Genomic DNA, 19,484 nt, shown 5'->3' on the forward strand with positions numbered 1-19,484 from the left:
ACCCCACTGCCCACGTCCTTCCAGGTTGAGAAGGACCCATCCACTACCACTCTCTGGGTGTGGCCCTCCAGCCAGTTGGTGACCCATTTGATTGTGTGGGTGTCTACACCACAGCCCCCCAGTTTCTTAATGAGAACTGGGTGAGAGACAGTGTCAAAAGCCTTCCAGAAGTCCAGGAAGACTATCCACTGCTACCCCTGCATCTAATGATCTGGTGATCTGATCATAAAAGGCCGCCAGGTTGGTCTGACAGCACCTGCCACTGATGAACCCATGTTGGTTGCCCATAAGCCTGCAGTCCCCTGCTGGCCCCTCCTGGAGAGCCAGTCCCAATGCGTACCAAGGGGGGGCAGGAGTGCGAAGAAGTCCCCATGGCTCGGCAAAGGCATCCAGGGATGCCTGAGGGCAAAAAAGGAGGCGTATAACAGTGGAACCAAGGGGCTATCACCAAGGAGGATTACACCTCCATTGCTCAGGACTGCAGGGAGGCTGTTAGGAAGTCCAAGGCAGAGATGGAGCTAGGGCTAGTGACCAGAGTTAGGGATAACAAGAAGTCATTTTTCAAATACACAGGGAGTAAAAAGAAGGTACTGGGTAATGTAGGACCTCTACAGGACAGGCTTGACAATCCAGTGATTGCAGCAAATGAAAAAGCTGACCTCTTTAATGACATCGTTGCCTCCATATTTCTGAACAGGGACCAGGACATCTCCCCCACTAGGATTACAGATGGACCCAGGGGAGGCACCACCATGCCTAAGGTCAGGATTAACCTAGTTAGGGAACCTTTGGAAGGGCTGGACATGTTTAAATCAGCAGGTCCCGATGCTCTTCACTCGAGGGTGCTGAGGGAATTGGTAGGGGTCATAGCGGGGCCCTGGCACAATTTTATGAGCACTCATGGGGCTCTGGCCAGATACCAGAGGATTGAAAAGGGCCAGTGTGGTCCCCATTTACAAGAAGAGGAGGAGGAAGGAGGACCCTGGCAATTATAGGCCAGTCAGTCTTACCTCGGTCCTTGGGAAGACCTTTGAGAAAATTACCAAGGAGCACATCTGCAAGGGCCTAGCAGATGCTCAAAGGCAACCAACATGGGTTCATTGAGGGCAGATCCTGCCTGACTAACCTGGTTTCCTTTTATGATCAGGTCACAAAGTCCCTGGACTAGGGTGTCAAGGTAGATGTCGTCTTCCTGGACTTTAAGAAGGCCTTTGACATTGTTTCTCACCACATTCTCAAAAAAACTAGGTGACTGTGACTGATGCCTACACAGTCAAACAGGTGGCAAATTGGCTAGATGGCCGCACCCAGAGGGTGGTGGTAGATGTGTCATTTTTGACTTGGAGGGATGTGGGCAGTGGAGTCCCCCAGGGCTTGGTCCTGGGGCCTGTACAACATCTTTATCAGCGATCTGTATGTGGATGTGGAAAGCACGCTGTCCAAATTCGCTGATGACACAAAGATGCAGGGTGAGGTGGGCATGCTGGAGGGGAGGGACAGAATCCAGCTAGATCTAGACAGTGGGTGCATCTAGACTGTGGGTGAATAGGTGTAGGTGTGGGTGCATAGGCTTTAATTGATTGCAGAGTGAACCTTTTAGGGTTTTGATGCAAACATTTAGTCAGTTTGCAGGTGAAATTACTCTGATTATTATTTCAGGTCTTAGGAATCCTAATGACTGATGCTGAGGGAATACCTATATGTAACTCCCATTAAAATCAGCTGGTATCTACACTGAAGTATTCCCGAAAATCTCCCACCATCAATGGATAGCACTAGGATAACAAGCATTAGCAATATTGGGGGCTGCCAGTGCAGACCATCTGGTAAAGTTTTTATTAGGTGTCTCATCCTACTTATCTTAAATTTAGGGCCAGGTGTTTTACCCTAAGAATACCAACTTCACATCAAGATTTAGTTCTTTAATTGCAGTTGGCCCTGGTGAAATAAGAGGAGATAATCAGAGAATGCTGTGTAGTCATAGTCCTATTTTGTCTAAGTAAATCCTGAACACACCAAGAAAAGATTAATCCCCTGAAATTGTTTGACTGATAAGCTGTTTAGAGTCAACAATAACATGGCATAACACTAGGCATAATGGGATACGCTAAGAATGTAATGGAAACCTTAACTATGCTTGCTGTGGCATGTCTGAATCTATGCACTAAATGTAACTTCAGTGTATTCGAGGCAACATTTACTCTTTGAAAGAGAGCTTGCCCTGATGTATACGCTACTTTCCTCGTATTTAAACTCTCACAAAAGCTCTTTCTGATTGTTTTCAGTTGATCATGAAACAAAGGGAAAATATCTCCATGCAACTTGAGAAATTCACTAAAACATAATGATTTATAGACTCCATTGTGCTAATACGGCAAAAAATAGTTCTGTGTGGGTGGTTCTGTACTTCCAGTCTTTATTATTTTTTACTTTGAGAACAAGAACAACACTACAAGAGACAGAAATGCAATTTTGTCTGTTTCTGCTATCCTCCTTGTGTTATTACATAACCTGTAGCATAATTACTAAAAGTACCAGGTTTAATATTTTAGATAGAGGTCATTAGCCTTCTTAGTCTGAAGTCAGGCAGAAGACAGGGTAGAATTGCACCTTATAGACTAAATCAGAGATTGATAGCATTGGGTTTTGAGTTTTGTTATGCATTAAACTTTAAGCTTCTCAAATGTTGATCAGTGTTAGTGTTAGCTCAAACTTAGAGGAGTTACATATTCAGGCTAGAAACCTTCTCTGATTATCCCTGGCCTGCACAGCTGTGACTTGCTACTAGCGGGCTGGTGAGCCAGGACAGGCTTCTATCCCTGTTCTAGGTGGGGGTGGGTTGGAGAGATGGGTTGGGAGGGTGGGAGCATGAGGCTGGAAAGGGAAGAGTTTAATGATGGGGACTGGACAGTGGAATGGGAGGTGGAGAGGTAATGGGTGGGAATAGAAGCTGGGGGCTGCTGGCTTGAAAATGGTGTTTAAAGGTCTGTATTTTTGGAATTGGCTTATAGACAGAGATATATGCATTAGAATGGTTCAAGATGGGCAGCATGGGTTAATCAATTTCTAAGACCTTGGGTCTTACACAGAGTTTTACCCAGCCTTGGAAGCAGACAGGCTGTCTAGCACAACAAGGCCAATGGATAGACACGTAACCTAAGAATTGAGGAGTCATGCCATAACAAGAGATCACAGCCTTCAAGGCAGACAGGTTGTCTAACACAACAAAGACACATAGTCTAAGAAAACAGCCTGGAAACCAAGGGAACATACACCATACTGCCCATAACACACGATAAGTGACACCAGCTAACAAGGCTTCAGATCAGGGAGGCTTGAGTCTCAGTTTTGGAGGAACAGACCATATTAGGAGAAGGTCTGGAAGGCTATGTTGATGTGTGACCACAGAGACAACCAACCAGAGATAGCCATGGATGAAGAGTCATCAGTAGTTATCAAGAGGGAAGGAGTATACAAAATCAGAGATTTGGCATAACAAAAGGGATCCCTCCTTCTCTTCTTTTCCATCCTTCCCCATTCCTCCTCCTTCTCCTCCCTGAGAGGGGTCCCCATCCCCATCCCTGTTCCCCAGGAAGGGTCCCCAAGCCTACCATGGAGAGAACATGACCATCCCATCTCATATACCCCACTGGAGTGGGGCTGTGGGCCTCAGCATCCCACCTCCAGACTGCTGACACCTAAGAGAAAGAGCCTCAGAATAAAGACTGCATCCTGACTGTGGCGGGCCAGTAGGGGGTGCTCCTGCATTGAGCCACCCACCTCACTGCGCCCGACCACCTTCCAGGCTCTGAGTGCCTTCCTGGAGCACACCTGCTAGCCTGGGGGTAGAGCTGCCACCACCCAAGGATGGGCTTGATTCTGGCTCTGCGCCCCCTGGGAAATGCAGGCCTAGTAGCCCTCAAGGTTACTTGACTCACTTCCAGAACATGGGGTGCTTCCCTCAGTTGGAAGCATGAGTAGTGGTCTCTCTTAGTCAGCCAAACCAAGGGGACCCCAAGACATAATCTAGAACCACTCCCAATTAGTCTCCCACACTAGGTACAAAGGAGAACTTTATTGGTTACAAGGAATGGGGTTGGAATAGGGTACAGAGTTGAGTAGTATCAGAGAAATATCATAGAGCAGGGTGGCTGAAGTAGCCTTTGATCATGCATCTAAATTACTGCAAACTATATATCTAGTTAGATCTCAGGTAGCTTACTTATAAGTATCATCCAGAGGCAGGTGGAGATTCCCTCTGGAGGCAGGCAGTTCCTTAATCATGAGTTTTGAGACAGAGAGCAAGTTTCAGATGGTTCAGCTCTTCTCTCTCTCTGAGTTTCTTTCATGGCTGCTGCCCCCTCCTCCTGGGCAGTCCTTAACTTATATAGCCCTTATGACCTTGTTTACCTGGTCCAATGGAGGCCAGCACCTGTTGGCTGTCAGCCAACCAATTTGAAATGGATCACTGGTTGCTGGGCAGACTGGCAGTCTCTAGCCCACCAGGGTGCCCAAGCTCCTAACCCAGGTACCTGATGACAGTCACATAGGCAGAGGAAGCAGGTTTCCCCCCTCCCTCAGGAATGTATCCCGCTCAGGTTACCTAAAGAGAGAGGGTAAGGTGGGTATCCTCTGCTGGGCCCATCCTAACCAAATTGTCACAGTGTAGAGTTTTGGGGGAGAAACAGAGGTGGCCTTCTGCCACACTGACCAGATGTACTTCGACTCTGATGACAACCTTATATCTGGTAGATATATAGAATTGCTTATATTGTTTGTATTGTTTCTTTTCTGTTATCTCTGTGTATCAATAAATGGAAAGATCGTGATCAGTCTGAGGGTGGATCTCCCTGCCTCGAACAAGGTATCTGGAACCTAATCCAGAGCGAACAGAGGCTGGGCAGGGAAATGAAGGAAGTCAGTCACTGAAGCCACTAAAAGATAAAAAAGAAATTTAAAAAATAAGTTTAAAAGCAAGAATTTAAAAAGAAATAAAAAGTAATTTTTTTAAGTCCCATGTTTTAATAGATTGGGTTTGGGATTGGGTAGCCCTAGTTCATGGGGACACTGCCTCTGCCCCAAGAGGGATGACCCAGCTCATACGGACCCCAATCTGGCCCCACTACCCTGATCCCCTCTCCATTTCTGCCCCCGCCCCCCGCCCTCCCTCCCAAACCAGTCTCTGACCCTTTGAACTGCCTTGCCAGGCTTGGTGCCAATTCCACTGCTTGGGCAGTAGAGTTCAGGGGGTGGAAAACTTGTGCATACAGAACAGCAGGATGGGAGGAGGGGACACTGCACTCTGGATGCTGAAGGACTGAAACTTGGGCAGGTTACCTCTGGGAAGTAGACACATATTCCTGGAACATAAGGTGTATTATAATACAAATCAGAGATAAACCTGCCCTGCACTAGGCTAACTTTGAGCTGCCTAGAGGTACAGCAATCAAATTAGCAAAACCCCCAGTTTCTTTTTTTTTTTAATTAGAAATTTAACTATATACCATATTTATTATCAGAGGGAGGGGAAAAAGCAGTTAAGCCTAGGGACATAAGGCTAATCCAGGAAATGTGATAAAAATCCATAGTCTCAATGTAAACCATACTTAAGTGTATGGATGATTCCTTGTTCTGAAATTTTCCATTCCAGTTTAGTTTTAAGGTTTTGCTGTCTAAGAGCAGCCACCTATGTGAAGTGGCAAAAGCACTTTACAGGTACATATAGATAAATCAGGGCAGTCCAACTTCTAAATGTTCAGGGCCCACACAACCATCAGGCAGCACTAACAAGGATCACAGTAACAGCAGCCATGGAGCCCTGAGGCCTCATACTTTCCTATGCTACACCTTTCCCCCCAGCACACCTGCTGCATGTGCAGGGTACTTCCCTATTGCACTGTGTGCCCTGCTGCTGCTCACTATGCCACCCTGTTGCACCATGCTCCCAGATGCCCCTTTTCAGCTCTTCACATTGTCTGAGAACTAGGGTTGTCAAACATTTAAAAATTAAAAATTTGATCACAATTAGTTGCGCAATTAAAAAAATTAGTTGCAGTTTATCATGATTTTAAATTGCACAGCTAAAAACTCAAAATTGTGTGCAGAAAAACTAAAATTATGCAAAATTATGCAGATTTTTTTAATTTGCTGTCACATCACAGTTGGTTGATTTTCACCAGCATTGCTAACTCCCATTAGTAGGTCTATTACTTTTAATAGTACGTACTTGGCTGTAGGAATAATAAGGTTAGTCGGATGCACTCCCTATTGTGCTGCTAAGAGGCTTAGGAAGATTTCTATTCATAATGTAATGGAAGGTAGTAGATACAGTAAAATGATGACGTATTAATAACAAATGAAAGTGTTATATTATTACATTAGCCCACATTTTAAAATACAGTCTCAATATTTAATTGAGTAATTAGATTGTTGCTTACAACATTTAGGATTATCTGAACCATTCCATGAAAATGTCTTTCTGACTATGGTATTATTCAGTGAATCTTGGCAATGTAATTGAGAAATGAATTTACACTAGAAAATATTGTAAGTGAAAGGTGTTGATGAGTTAATTGGATGGCTTACTCAGCAGCTTGATCTTCAATGCAGAAAGTATGGAAAATTAACTGTGATGTGACAGCAAATTAAAAAAATCTGGAATAGACTGCAGTAGGGCAAATATGAGCCAGTGTCCAGTAACCAGTGAATAGGTAGTTGAAATAATATTACAGAGCTATTTATTAGTCCTGAGAAACGAGTAGGGCATGACAGTATGGGTAGATCTAGGATTTTGAAAAGGGGGGTGCAGATGGTATGGCGCATCATCATATATAACACAACACATATTTTTATCCAGGTAAAACAAAACTAGAAATATTACTAATATACTAGGGGCCTAGGGCTCAATTTTGCAGTTTAAGATGAATGCAAAAACAAGTATAATTATTGGAATACACATTAATTAGCTTCTTTCATAAATTTTGTATTGAAAAACACAATAAACTAGGAAAGAATAATCAAAAGATTATTATTTTAGTCCTGTAGTCATTAGAATTAAATGTAATTTGTTTTAAACTTTGGTTGCACCAGGAACCAACAAGGAGTGTATCTGTACCACTGCACCACCTGCCCAGATCTGATGTGGCATGGTATCACCACACACAATTTCAAAGCAGTTCTCCTTTCACACGTCTTCATTATAATCAGAGAAATGAAAAGGATCAGAATGTCAGCTGATATAAATATACTGATATGACGTCAAACTGATTTGAAGTCAATGAAGCTACATTGATTAAACCAGCTGAAGGACTGACCTTGAAGTCCTTTTCAACAAAGATTTGGAGCACATGCTTGACAAGTTTTTTAACAATCCTTGTTTTCCATTTTTTGTTTAGCTGTTTGGCTAGCTGATATAAATTGACATGGCTACAATGTAGCTTGATTTTGTTGAGCCTGGACATTTGCCCCAAATGTATAATTAATCATTTTAATTCATAACCTCATCAATTCATACATTGTAACTACTAAATGTATTTAGATTGCCAAGTGGGTTTCAATAGATTTACAATAATGATATCTATTTCACTACAAACATAGACATTAGGCCTGTGCGAAGCAGCTTGTATTGTCTTCGGATTTGGATTCAGCTAAATCAAGGGACAGTGATTTGATTTGGTGATTCAAATCACTGTCCAAAATTGATTTGACCAAATCTGATTTGGAGATTTGGCTGCTGCCAAATCAGTTGAATCTCTGAATCACATAGGTCCCATTTCCCGCCTGCTCTCAATGGCTGCCCTACCTGGCCCCAGCTCCTGGCTCTTTAAAAAAAAAAAAAGCCCCCACTCACCGGCTGCTGCCAGGCAGAGAGTTATCCCCATTGCCCTCCACTGCCCTGCACCATGTGGAGGGGCTCTGCCATGAGCCCCAACCCCTGCCCACTCTCCCAGCCCTCCCATGGCTGCCCGCCCACCCCAGCTACCAGCCCTTTAAAAAAAAAAACAAACCTGAAACTCACCAGCTGCCTCCTGGCAGGTGGGGGGGGAACAATTCCCACTGTCCCCCACTGCCCCGTGCTGTGTGGGGGCTTTTCCTCAAGGCCACAGAAGCCCTGAGGCTGCAGCAGGACCCGGTGAGTCTCGGGGTGGGGTTTGTTTTTTTTTAAAGGGCCAGGAGCTGGGCCAGATGGGGCAGCCATGGCAGGGGGCTGGGAGAGCACAAGTGGGTCAGGGGGCTTGTGGCAGAGCCCCCCATGCAGCATGGGGCAGTGGGGCATGGGGCAGTGCCTGGCAGTACCAAGTGGGGGCTTTTTTTTAAATAACTGGGAGCTGGGGCCTGGCCGGGTAGCCATGGGGGTGGCTGGGACAGCAGGTGAGGGTTGGGAGATGGGGCCTGACAGGAGTCCCCGCCATGGGCCCCTCCACCCTCCTCCAGCCCTGCTCACCAACATGGAGTCCGGGTCCAGCTCCTTGCTGCAGCCAGCAGGGACTGCCCAAATCACCAAAGTTCTCTGAATTTTTTCCAAATCGATTCAGAGAGCTTTGAATCGATTTGGACCTTTCAGTTGGTCCCCTGATTCAATTCGGATTTGGAGATTTGGCCACCAAATCAGGCCAAATCTCCTCCAAATTGAATCAGCACCCAAAGCTTTGCACAGCCCTAATAGACATATCAGCCATGCATTCACACTGGGTTAGACCCACAAGGAGATGTACATTCTGAAGGCAACTATTTAGGCACTACAAGCAACTCAAGCAATTTGGCCTAACCCGGAGGGCACCAGAACTCCCTCTGTGCCTAAGGGTATGTTTATATAGCACGATGCAGTTCTGCGTAGAACTATCTTAAGTCCTGGAAGCAGCATAGCTACATTAATGCGACCCAAGACTAATTCACTCTGCTTCTGAGCCTGTGTGGAACGCCACACATCAATGCAGCTATTCTGCTTCCAGGACCCAAGGTAGCTCTGCACAAAACTGCATCATGCTACATAAAATGCTATAGGTCCTGGAAACTGTATAGCTATGGAAGTGCATAGTGATCCTTCCAGGGTGAAGACCAGAGTGAATTAGTCCTAGGTGAAGTGTTTCACTAGTGAAACTATGCTGTTTCCTGGCCTCAGACTAGTTCATATCTCTCTGCACAGCACTGCCAGGTAGGTAAGCTATGTTTCAGTTGATAAAGTCCAATAGGTGTTGAAATTTCCACTGCTGCATGGCCATGCAACTGGCAACGGTCTGATCATGCTGAATAGTTCAGTATAAAAATTCACACTAAGAACCACTGAAATGCACAAAACAGGTGTTCCCTTGTAGATTCCATTGATCTGCTCAGCATTCTCAGCGCACGGCTAGCCCTCCCAATAGCAATCAGTGTAGAAGGGATAGTAGAGACCCGTTTCACTCAAAGGCCCAGTGGCTAGAATATGCACCCAACATTCGGGAGACCCAGGCTCTACTCCTTCCTCTGCTTGTGTGGGCTTGAATCAATATCTCCTGCCTCGCAGGGGAGTGTCTTGACCACAAGAACGTAGGATATATTCTGGGGTGTACAGGATATTCCAGAGCCTTCATGTTCTGTTTCAGCCATTCTATTATGCAAAATGTATTTAAATAATCCTTGGACAAGAACTGGAAACCAAGTCTCATCTCCAATAAAGGTATCTAAGTTCTAGGTTACAGAGTCATTCTCACTATTCCCACTCTTTATCTGACCCAATGGAAAAAGAAAGAGTTTCAAGAAAATAAACTGAGAGCCTTAAAAGCTAAAATTCTCAACACTGCAGTGCCTGAATCTCCCTTGTCAATCAAGCTCACTGTATCCCACCCTTCTCCAGTGTGTGTGTGTGTATGCATGTAATTAAAGAATTTAAACATGGACTTGATGACCTTTTTTTTTAATCCTAAACTCTTAATGAATTTTGCAACATGATCTTAAATAATGGATATGCTACTGACACCTCCATAATAAAGTATCCAATCTCTGTGTGATATAGCAGTGGGCTGGATATGACCCATACAGTTCTAATAACTTGGCCTGCCTCCTACTAGAAACATTAATAAAAATAGATGTCTAAGAAACTACTCAAGTTCTTAGTTTTCCAAATTTTCAAAACAAACATTTTTAATTCTGGCACAGACTTGTTAACATTTCCTCTGTTCAGAAGACTATTAAAAATCTTCTCTGATCTGCTTCTCAGATACAAAACAATAACAACATATCTTGATAGATGCTTGATTAAGTAGTGAAATAATTAATAGGGAAATTAAACTCATGGATTTCAAAATTGAAGCATAAAGGCTGTAGGATGAAGAAGGTAGGTTCTATGTTTCCTGGCAAACTGGAGTTGTATTATTCATAGGGAGATTAATAGCGAACTCTCATTACTTGAAAATATGCATCTGATTGCTGTTCTCTTCAGCACTGTTCCACAAAAGAAATGAGGATTCTAAAGGTGCGTTATGACACTTTGCACATTAAAATCTTCATGCATTTCCCCACCTTCCAATAACTACATTAAATATCTAGCCTAAACAATGGCTTTATCCACATTTGTTAAATTTATCCTGGAAATTTTAATGCAAACATCATTTGTTCTAGTTATAAAAGCCTTTTGTCTGTTGTTAGGTTAATAAACCATACTAGCTATTTCTCTGAGTAAATGTGCTGTCATTTTAAGGTTTTCTTAACTTCAAACAATACAAAAAGAATTTTAAGTAGATGTCTGCATAATTCCTTTCCAGGACATGATTTGCTATATCGTAGTACATTTGTCAGTCTTAGGGTCTGTCTGTGTTGGATTTTTCAGTGGTATAGGTACACTGATCTGTTTGTATTGGTGGAACAGCTACATATTGTAGATCTTCTATATTACTGTAAAACATGGCTTGTATTTTTATATCTGTGCAATATATTGTCTGCTTAGAATGCAGCTAAATTCTGTTTGTCCACATTGCTAGGCCAGTCCCCAAACCATATATTGAGGAGTTACCCAAGTATTTATTCCCTGGCCACTAACTCAGAAGAGATGAAAAGATCATTGTACCTGAGGCTTAAAAAGCAGAGGAACTGTTCCTTGAAGCACCATCCTCTATTCTCAAGTCAGTCGACTCTGCTGACAGGGTGCAAAGTAGAGTAGGGGATCTGATTTCTTGGCCCTTTTGGAATGACAGCCATGTAAAAAATATGGGTGCAAACAGTCCTTCCATTCAGATGAACACATGCACTGTAGCCAATATATTATTATGGCTCTTTGTACCCTCCCTACCTTGTGCACCCATTCAGTAGCCAATATATTATTACAGCTTTTCATCTTCTTCACTTACAATGCTATGCAGGTTGTTTCGCTGTGCCTGAGATTGTTTTAGCATTGAATGGAACTGAACTATTTTGTAACATGTAATCATTTCTGTACTCCATGGAATTCAACTGAGGGCCATTCAGATATTTAACTACATTATTTTTTAATATCTCGTTCTTTCTTTTCATGCCCTGTTATTAGTGGGGTGGGCTACCTAGAATTAGAAAGGTTAATGTACACGATAATACCCATGACTTCAAGGTAATGCTGCATGGTTATAACGAAAATAAAAATGGCAAATGTATTTATAAGTTCCCCCTATGAAAGCACTGTATTTCAGGCCTTTACAGTGTTTTTCTAAGAAAACAACAAATATCAGCAGTGTCAATTTAAGAATCACTAGCATCAGTTCATGTGGCTTTGCTTTCACGAGCCTTGATAGGAAGCCTAGAGAGCATATCTCCAACTTGAATAAATTGGAAGAAACAGAAAGGAAGCATCTTCCCCAGAAACCAGACAACGGACAGAATAAAGGGAAGCTTTTTGATTATCCCAAGACGTGAAGTTAAGTTGGTCTGTTACAATGAAGATTTGTTCGCCTCAGAGTGCCCTAGGTGCCCATTTGGAAAGTTTACATTTGCTTTAAATTTGTGGTTGGAATGGACTCAGAAAAGAGCACAGATCTTGCTGTGACAGAATAGAATATTATTTTCATCCTCAAATGGTCTAGACTTTTATTGTGCTTGGGAAACTACCCTAGCTTTTTTTCCACCAGAACAGTGCAATGTAGAAAATGAATTTACCATAACTACATACAGGGCAGTAAATATATAGGGTGCTGGGGAACAGACCCTAAGTTCAGACCCAGTGCAGTCAGTCAGCCAGCTCCTGTGCCATTCCTTCACAGCATTAGTAGGGTAAGGTGAAGAAGAGGTGCTATCACTATTCCTTGGGGGGCTTGCTGCTGTAGTGTTAAATCAGCTACAGAATATCAGAACTAGCTATAACCAGGTCTTCCCAATTACAATGTACAGGGACCCTGCCCTGCTCCATAGAAACTGAGTGTAGCTGGGGCCTCAAAGCATGTGGATTCAAGAAAACATAAATCCATGTTTCCTAGGCAGGTACTGAGATAGCTGTAAAGTTCATTGTGTCTTAAATGTGGTAAATAATCAATGAGCGTGTGAAAACCACCTAGTAATTGATGTCACTTAATTTGTTCATCACCCCACAGACAAAGTGAAAATGCATATGTACATATAGGTTGCCAATACATTGTGTAAACAAACAGCCTCTCACCTACTCTGCTAATTGTCTTGGAGAGAGAAGGAAAATGCCTATTACCGATGGATATTAATGCATTACAAAAAGCATGAGAAGGGAGTAAAAGGTTTGTATTGTTTGATGTTGGCAGACTACATGGCATGTGGCTTCTGTGTCACAAGGGGCACAGACAGAAGTGACATTTTTTGTGCAGTCTGGCCCCTCAAAGTGCTCTAAAACTGTCATCTAACACACATGCACACTTTTAAAATGGCCAATTGCATGACAAATTAACCCTTGTCTAACAGATTAAGGCACTCTGCTTTAGAGCACCTTAGAGAACTTGTATTCCCTTGAGGGTTAATTTTTCATGCGGGGGCAGGGCTTACAGCAGAGAGGGAATGGAGGGAGCCGCAGCAATGCAGGGCTGCTATGCCCCATCTGGGCTGGAGGAGGGTGGGGTGGAACAGAAAACCTCATCTCGTGGCCTTCACCAGCTACCCCAGCTGGGGTATTGGAGAGAGCTGGACAGAGCCCCCAAGGCAACGGGGCTTCATTTCCCACCACCACCACAACCCTGCACTCCTGTCAGGCTTCTTGAGAGATTTGTATGCTGTGCATCTGATTCTCTACTGCCTTATGTAGTCATTTACACTTGTGCAAAGTGAAAGTTGGATGCAGCATTTCCCGCCTACTTTTGCTCTTACATTGTATACACATAAATAGCTATGCATGGTGCAAGCCAAAGGTGGATCAAGCCTTTTGGAGAAGCATCGGAAATATGAATTGTGAAGTGGCTGTTTAGCCTAACTAGTACCTGTTCATGACCCAAACGGAGAATTGGGCATTCTCTGACACTTTCAGTATGTAAAAAAAAGTCCTAAAAAGTTATGGATAAATGAACAGTCTCTCTAAAGAACTGGAAAGCATTAACTAGAGTTTAGAATACTAGTTAATAATTTATCGCACCTTTTAATGATCCGTTTTTAGTGCACAGTACTAATAGAGATGGTTTAAAGATTTGTCAATAAAATACAGAGAACCTATTTTCCAGTCTATGCATGTGAATATCTTCCATTAAAATTTATTATGAATTCATTGCCTAGACTACAGCATTCAACTTGTTAATGTATCCTGCATCATGTCCAAGTAAAGCCATGATTTTGTATAATCATTCCAAGACAAAATAATGTTGCAATTTCAAACCTATGCAACTTGAAACCTATGGCTTTTTCAATTAAGAATTCCTCAGATGTATACTATTTTCCTAATCAGAGCCTTCATAGCATGTTCTTCTACATTAGTAGCTCACATGGTCTTCCACTGCTTCTTTTATTTGAAGGTTGGAGCTGCAACGTCAACACATATGGGGAGGTGGACCAAGGAAATAAGGGGTGGAATCACATCCCTGAGCAGGCCCTCATAGCTGCTGGTGTTGCTTCTTGGTTATGGAGGCAATTTTTGGTTAATTAGAAGTGCTTAATTAATTAATTAGAAATGCTTAGTTTCATGTGTTGCTAATGAGGGTACACCTATGAAAACAGCAGTAGGCAGAAATAGCCTTTTCTGATCTCCTGCATGAGAAGGTATAGTAAGCTTCAAGGGAATTGTGGCTCTGTATGTAAAAGAGGGTCATTCCTGTTCTTTTTCTCTACAGCCTGTTCCATTTGCAAGGGAAGTCATTGGAATTAGATGTAAAACATCTGTTTTCCAGTCCTATTTTATTATTGTTATTTATTTGTTTCACGTTTTAATGATCTCTAGAAATATCCTCATTGTTTCCCAAGGCCATTTTATAACTTCTTTGCAGCAGAAAAGAAACCTGATACACAACTGAGAGGAAGAAATAAGGACAGTATTGCAGATGAATAGACTACATCTAAACCAGTCCTTCAGGCATGAAGAAGGCTCCAAGTCCAAGAAGCAAGTGGTTGGGTGTAATCTCCTGGTAACACTGAACATTCCCAACTGTAGAGAAAACTCATCTAAATTGAAACTACTGAAGCATGAACAACTGACAGGAGTAATTAAATCCAGGGGAATATGAATGAGACCACTGAGAGGCACAACAGCCATCTATCCCTGATATAATCAAAATGCTTAAACAGAATGACACAAGACTGAGTAGAGGTCAGATTGCTACAGGGAGATTTATGTTGCTCTGCTTGGCCGTAATGAAAAGAGGCTAAATAATCAAACCTGGCTGCCTTAAGGACATGCCAATAACTTATCACATGATTTGTATATATCTATAAACAATTCTCCCTGAGTTCCCCAGAATACAACAGATAATGGCAGAGCCAAGAGAACAGTTTAAAATACTTTATTTCCACTCTTGTTTCACTAACCAATAGCTATAAGCAGATACAAATCGATGAAAATTCTATTAGTATTTGTTACTGTGTAAGACTAGCATGCGTTATAAATAAAATAGTAAATGACCACTTCAATGACAGCAGTAAATCTTAAGACTGTATCATGTTCTGTATGCAAATGGGAACAGGTATAGATTGTAAAGACAAATCTTAACTTCAGTATTTCCTGAATTCTGTGTACTTAGCCACATAATAGCAATACTTCTTTTGAAAGAAAACCCATTTCTTCAATTTGCCTTAATTTACAATAATCCTCTTGAGCAGCCTCACGTTCTTTTTTTCCTCTTTTAAAACCCAGTGATGATTTAAACCTGCACATACCACCGGATCTGCAGAAAGTAATACTTTGGGATTTTCTTTTTTAGTTCATTCGGATACAGTTCTTATGGCTTCAGTGGTCTCCTTTAGATGAAACACGAGGGAGAGAGATGGACCAAAATCAAAGAGCGGTTATCTAAAACCTCAGTGATGCATATAAAATAGAAACTGGAATTGAATCATTCATGGCTCAAAATTTGGATGTCCTGTCCCCTGTAAAATTGGGATATACTTTCAGCCAACATGAACAAAAACCCAGTCTCTTTGAACTCTGTCAGAAATTGCGATGTCTCTTTCCACTTCTGAGTTATTACATTAAATATCCATGATGTCATAACCCTTATGTATTATTTCAAGGTAAGATTTAGATGCCTATTCTAATGAGGCTGAATAGAAGTCATTTCTCTTGACACCGGCACATTTTCCTACATCAGCATAATAGAATTATCTGGTGTAGATGTAGATGCACACCATATTTGAATTAGAGGCCCTAATCTGAAGCCCACTGCAGTCATCTGAAAGACTCTCTTTGACTTAGAATTGGAAGAAACCTCAATAGTTAACTACTCTAAACACTCGCATGCAAGATGCCAGCCAGCCTCTTCTTGAAAAACTTCAATGAAGGAAATTCCCCATTATCTTAGACAGCTTGTTCCCATTTTCCTGTTCTTAGGGTTAGGGATTTTCTTCAGAGATTTTAAAATCAAATCTGCTTTGCTGCAATTTAAGCCCATTACTTTGTGTCCCTCTTTCTGCACCAAGGGCAAACATTGTAAGGGTGGTCAAATTACATAGAGCAATTGTGAAATCTCAATCCATGGAAGTTTTCAGGGGGTGCATCTACATGAGGCACTTTATGCACATTAGCCTGATAATGCTACAGTAGCATGGCAGTTTAAAACCATGCTAATAGCCAACTGTGCAGTGTTATTAGGTTAATGTGCAGTAAGCATCACAAAATAACTGTGCACCAGTGCTACTATACAGTAATTCTAGTTACTGTGCATTTAGTTAATACTTCATTAAAACTAGTACTAGTAAAATGTGCAGTAACTGAGGTGCATTCATGAATGTGTAGACACACTCAGGAGCAGGTTAGACAGACACTTGGCTGGGATGATTTAGTTAGGGGACAACCCTGCCTTGAGCAGGGGACTGGAGTAGATGACCTTGTGAGGTCCTTTTCATCCCACTTTCCTATGATCCTGTGAACATTTGTTCTCTTTCTTCTTTGTAGCATTTCACTTATACAAAAACAGTTATCACAACTCTCTTCAGTCTCTTTTTCTCCAAATTAACATACCTCACAACCTTTCCTTTTATGGCTGGCATTCCAACCCTTTATCATCTTTACTGCTTGCTTCTGGATCCTCTTCAACTTTATCTACATCCTTCCTAAAATGGGGATCCCAAAAATAGACAGTACTAAGTAGAGTGGTGCTGTCACCTCCTCTGTATTGCATACTATAGCCCTTTTAATGCAGCTCCACATTGTTGGCTTTTTTTTTATATTGCTGCCTAAATATGAATCCGAGCCACCAAAACCCCAGATTCTACCCATTGTTAATGCCTATGCCAGTACGTTCCACTCTGTATTTGTGTATTTGTTTTTAATTCCCTTAAATGGCTTTTGGTTTGATCTCTTAGTGAATAAATAGCAAACACCTTTTATTATATATTTATGGGTAAACTAAGATGTAAAACTGTTTACATATGATGTTATATACATCTAAAATGAGATATAAAACATGTTTGATTTCCAAGCATTTTAACTAGAAAAAATAAATTATAGGCATGAATGGGCATTTTAAAGCCTAAGCAGCTACAAACCTTACTGTTTTTCATTTTATCTGCCAAGAATGGTTTCTGTCAACAGATCGACTTTCTCTCAGGCTTAAGAGAAGGCAAGGTTAGGTCCAAACAGATGGCTGTCAACAAACTGCTGATTGCATTCTGTGGTGGAGTATTAATATTCAGCATCTACAACTTAATACATGGAAAAAAGTGTTGTCTTCTCTACTTCTGCACAGAAATTCTGTCCTGCAAAGTGGTAAAATGTGTATTTCAATATAGTTGCTGACATGGTCTACATTTCAAAAGCATTAAGCAAATGAAAAAGCTTACACAGCAGCATGAGCAATGAGCTACAGAGAAAAAATATAGATAGATCTATTACATTTTAAGAATGAAATTATCTGTTTGTCTGGAAGATTGAGAGAAGAGGAGGAGGGAACAGAAATTCCCAGAAATATTGCCAGTTCCTAGAAAAAGGGAAAGAAGAAAAACTCAATCCTTTCTTTTGATACATCTCTAGTCTCTTATTTCCTTCTTCTCATTCCTCCTAACCCCCATTTTACTCCACTCAAAACTAGAAACTTCTCCAGACTCAGTTTCATGCACATTTTAAAGGGCCTTCCTTCAGCATTGCAATTTTTGTTGCTGTTCTTACTCAGATTATATTATCCCCACTTCTTCCACAGGTTCTGGAAAGTCAGGCGGTACATCTACATGAGACACTTTACTGCACAGTAGAGCAGTTTAGTGCACAGTAAGGGTGTGCACCTACATGTGCACATATTTATTGCACAGTAAACTACTCTACCTTACAAGTAAATTTGTTACCTGCAAATACAAGTAACAAATTTACTCGCAAGTAGTTACTACACAGTTGTCCATATGTAGATGCCAACCAGGAGTAAATTTGCTCCCAGTCAGCCCTGCCAGTCTCAAAGTAGCCCGAGGACCCTGGGGCTGGGACCCTCTCCATGGCAGCCCATGACAGGCCCTTAAAAGCCTGCAAGCATTGTGAGCCCTGGGGTACGCATGCAGGCATTTTTTAAGGGAAAAAAAAAAAGACAAGGCATTTTTGAAGCCTTGCCCTCTTTCCCCAGTTAACTTCAACCCAAAAAGCACATCCTCCACAGCAACATTGTTACAAGAGGCCATGGTGGATGGACGTGAAGATGCCAAGGACCTAAGCTTGAGACATGGATTAAAGGAGCTATGGCTGTTTGATAGCTGCCAATATGAGATGTATCAATATTATTCAAGGGAAATGTTTGTAACTGGTCCCAGCCATGAATCAGCTGAAGTCTTGGTTCCCAAGGCTTGCAGAGCTTGTCATTTTCCATGTTTCATTTTAATGTCAGATGTTCTTCATTTAAAATGTCAATTTAAAACAAAGCCAACAACAAGACACCACAAGAAGCACAACATGTGCAGAATTCCCCCTAGAGTGCCTAGATAGTTGGATCTGGCCATGTAGGACTTCTCCCTCTATTTACTTCAATGGGCACATTTTGAATATGTGCACTCAGTCTGATTCCTGCTAGTAGAGGCCATTGCAGGAATCTCTCTTGTCAAGGTTGGTAGAGTGTCTCTCACTCTGCCTAGTTGCAGAAATTGAAGTGAATCTAACATTTCAGGCCTAAATGCAAGACACAACAAAAGTGATTTCATAAAATATCCATCTCCCTGAAAAATGACATGGTAAGCAAGCCACTTATCCTGATGCCTGGAATCAGATTCTCACATCAGTTTATTCTTCACAGAGTAGTCTTATATCCACAATAAATGGAACAAGCGGATGAAGAACCAAAGAAAATGCTCTGTCTTCAAATGCTAGGAGGGGGGCAACGCTAACATTGGATTTCTCCCCAACACTACAGCCTGCTCTCCCTCCTGGAATTCTTCAGCTTCCCAGTGGATCCACCTTAGTTAGTGAGTTATTGCTTACAGCTTCCCCCGCAACCTCCCAGCCAGGCCCACTGTGTCTCCTGGCTGCCTGCTGCTGGGTGCCAGGCTCTTGGAGGACTGAGCACCTCCTGACAGGCATTTTCCTAAGGTAATGCCCATGTCAGAGACTGTGGGGAAGATGACAACAATAAGCAAAGAGACAACCTTTTCCTTGTGCACCATCCTACATGTGCCTCCTGCAAACTCAGCTGGCTGTGAGAATATTGCTCCCTTGGTGCTGCCTTTCCCAGCTGGATGTCACTTGCATCCCAAGCTGGTTGAACTTGCCTCCCAGATGGGAAGATGAATTGCTGTGTAGTTTCGTAGTTTCTAGGGTTGGAAGGGACCTGAGCAGATTATCGAGTCCGACCCCCTGCCATGGCAGGAAAGAGTACTGGGTCAAATGACCCCAGCAAGGTGTACAGCTAGCCTCCTCTTAAAGACCCCCAGGGTAGGAGCCTGCACCACTTCTCTTGGAAGTTGGTTCCAGATCC

Source organism: Crocodylus porosus, unplaced genomic scaffold (assembly GCF_001723895.1).
Source record: "Crocodylus porosus isolate Cpor-Errol unplaced genomic scaffold, CroPor_comp1, whole genome shotgun sequence".
In the NCBI taxonomy this organism is placed as follows: domain Eukaryota; kingdom Metazoa; phylum Chordata; order Crocodylia; family Crocodylidae; genus Crocodylus; species Crocodylus porosus.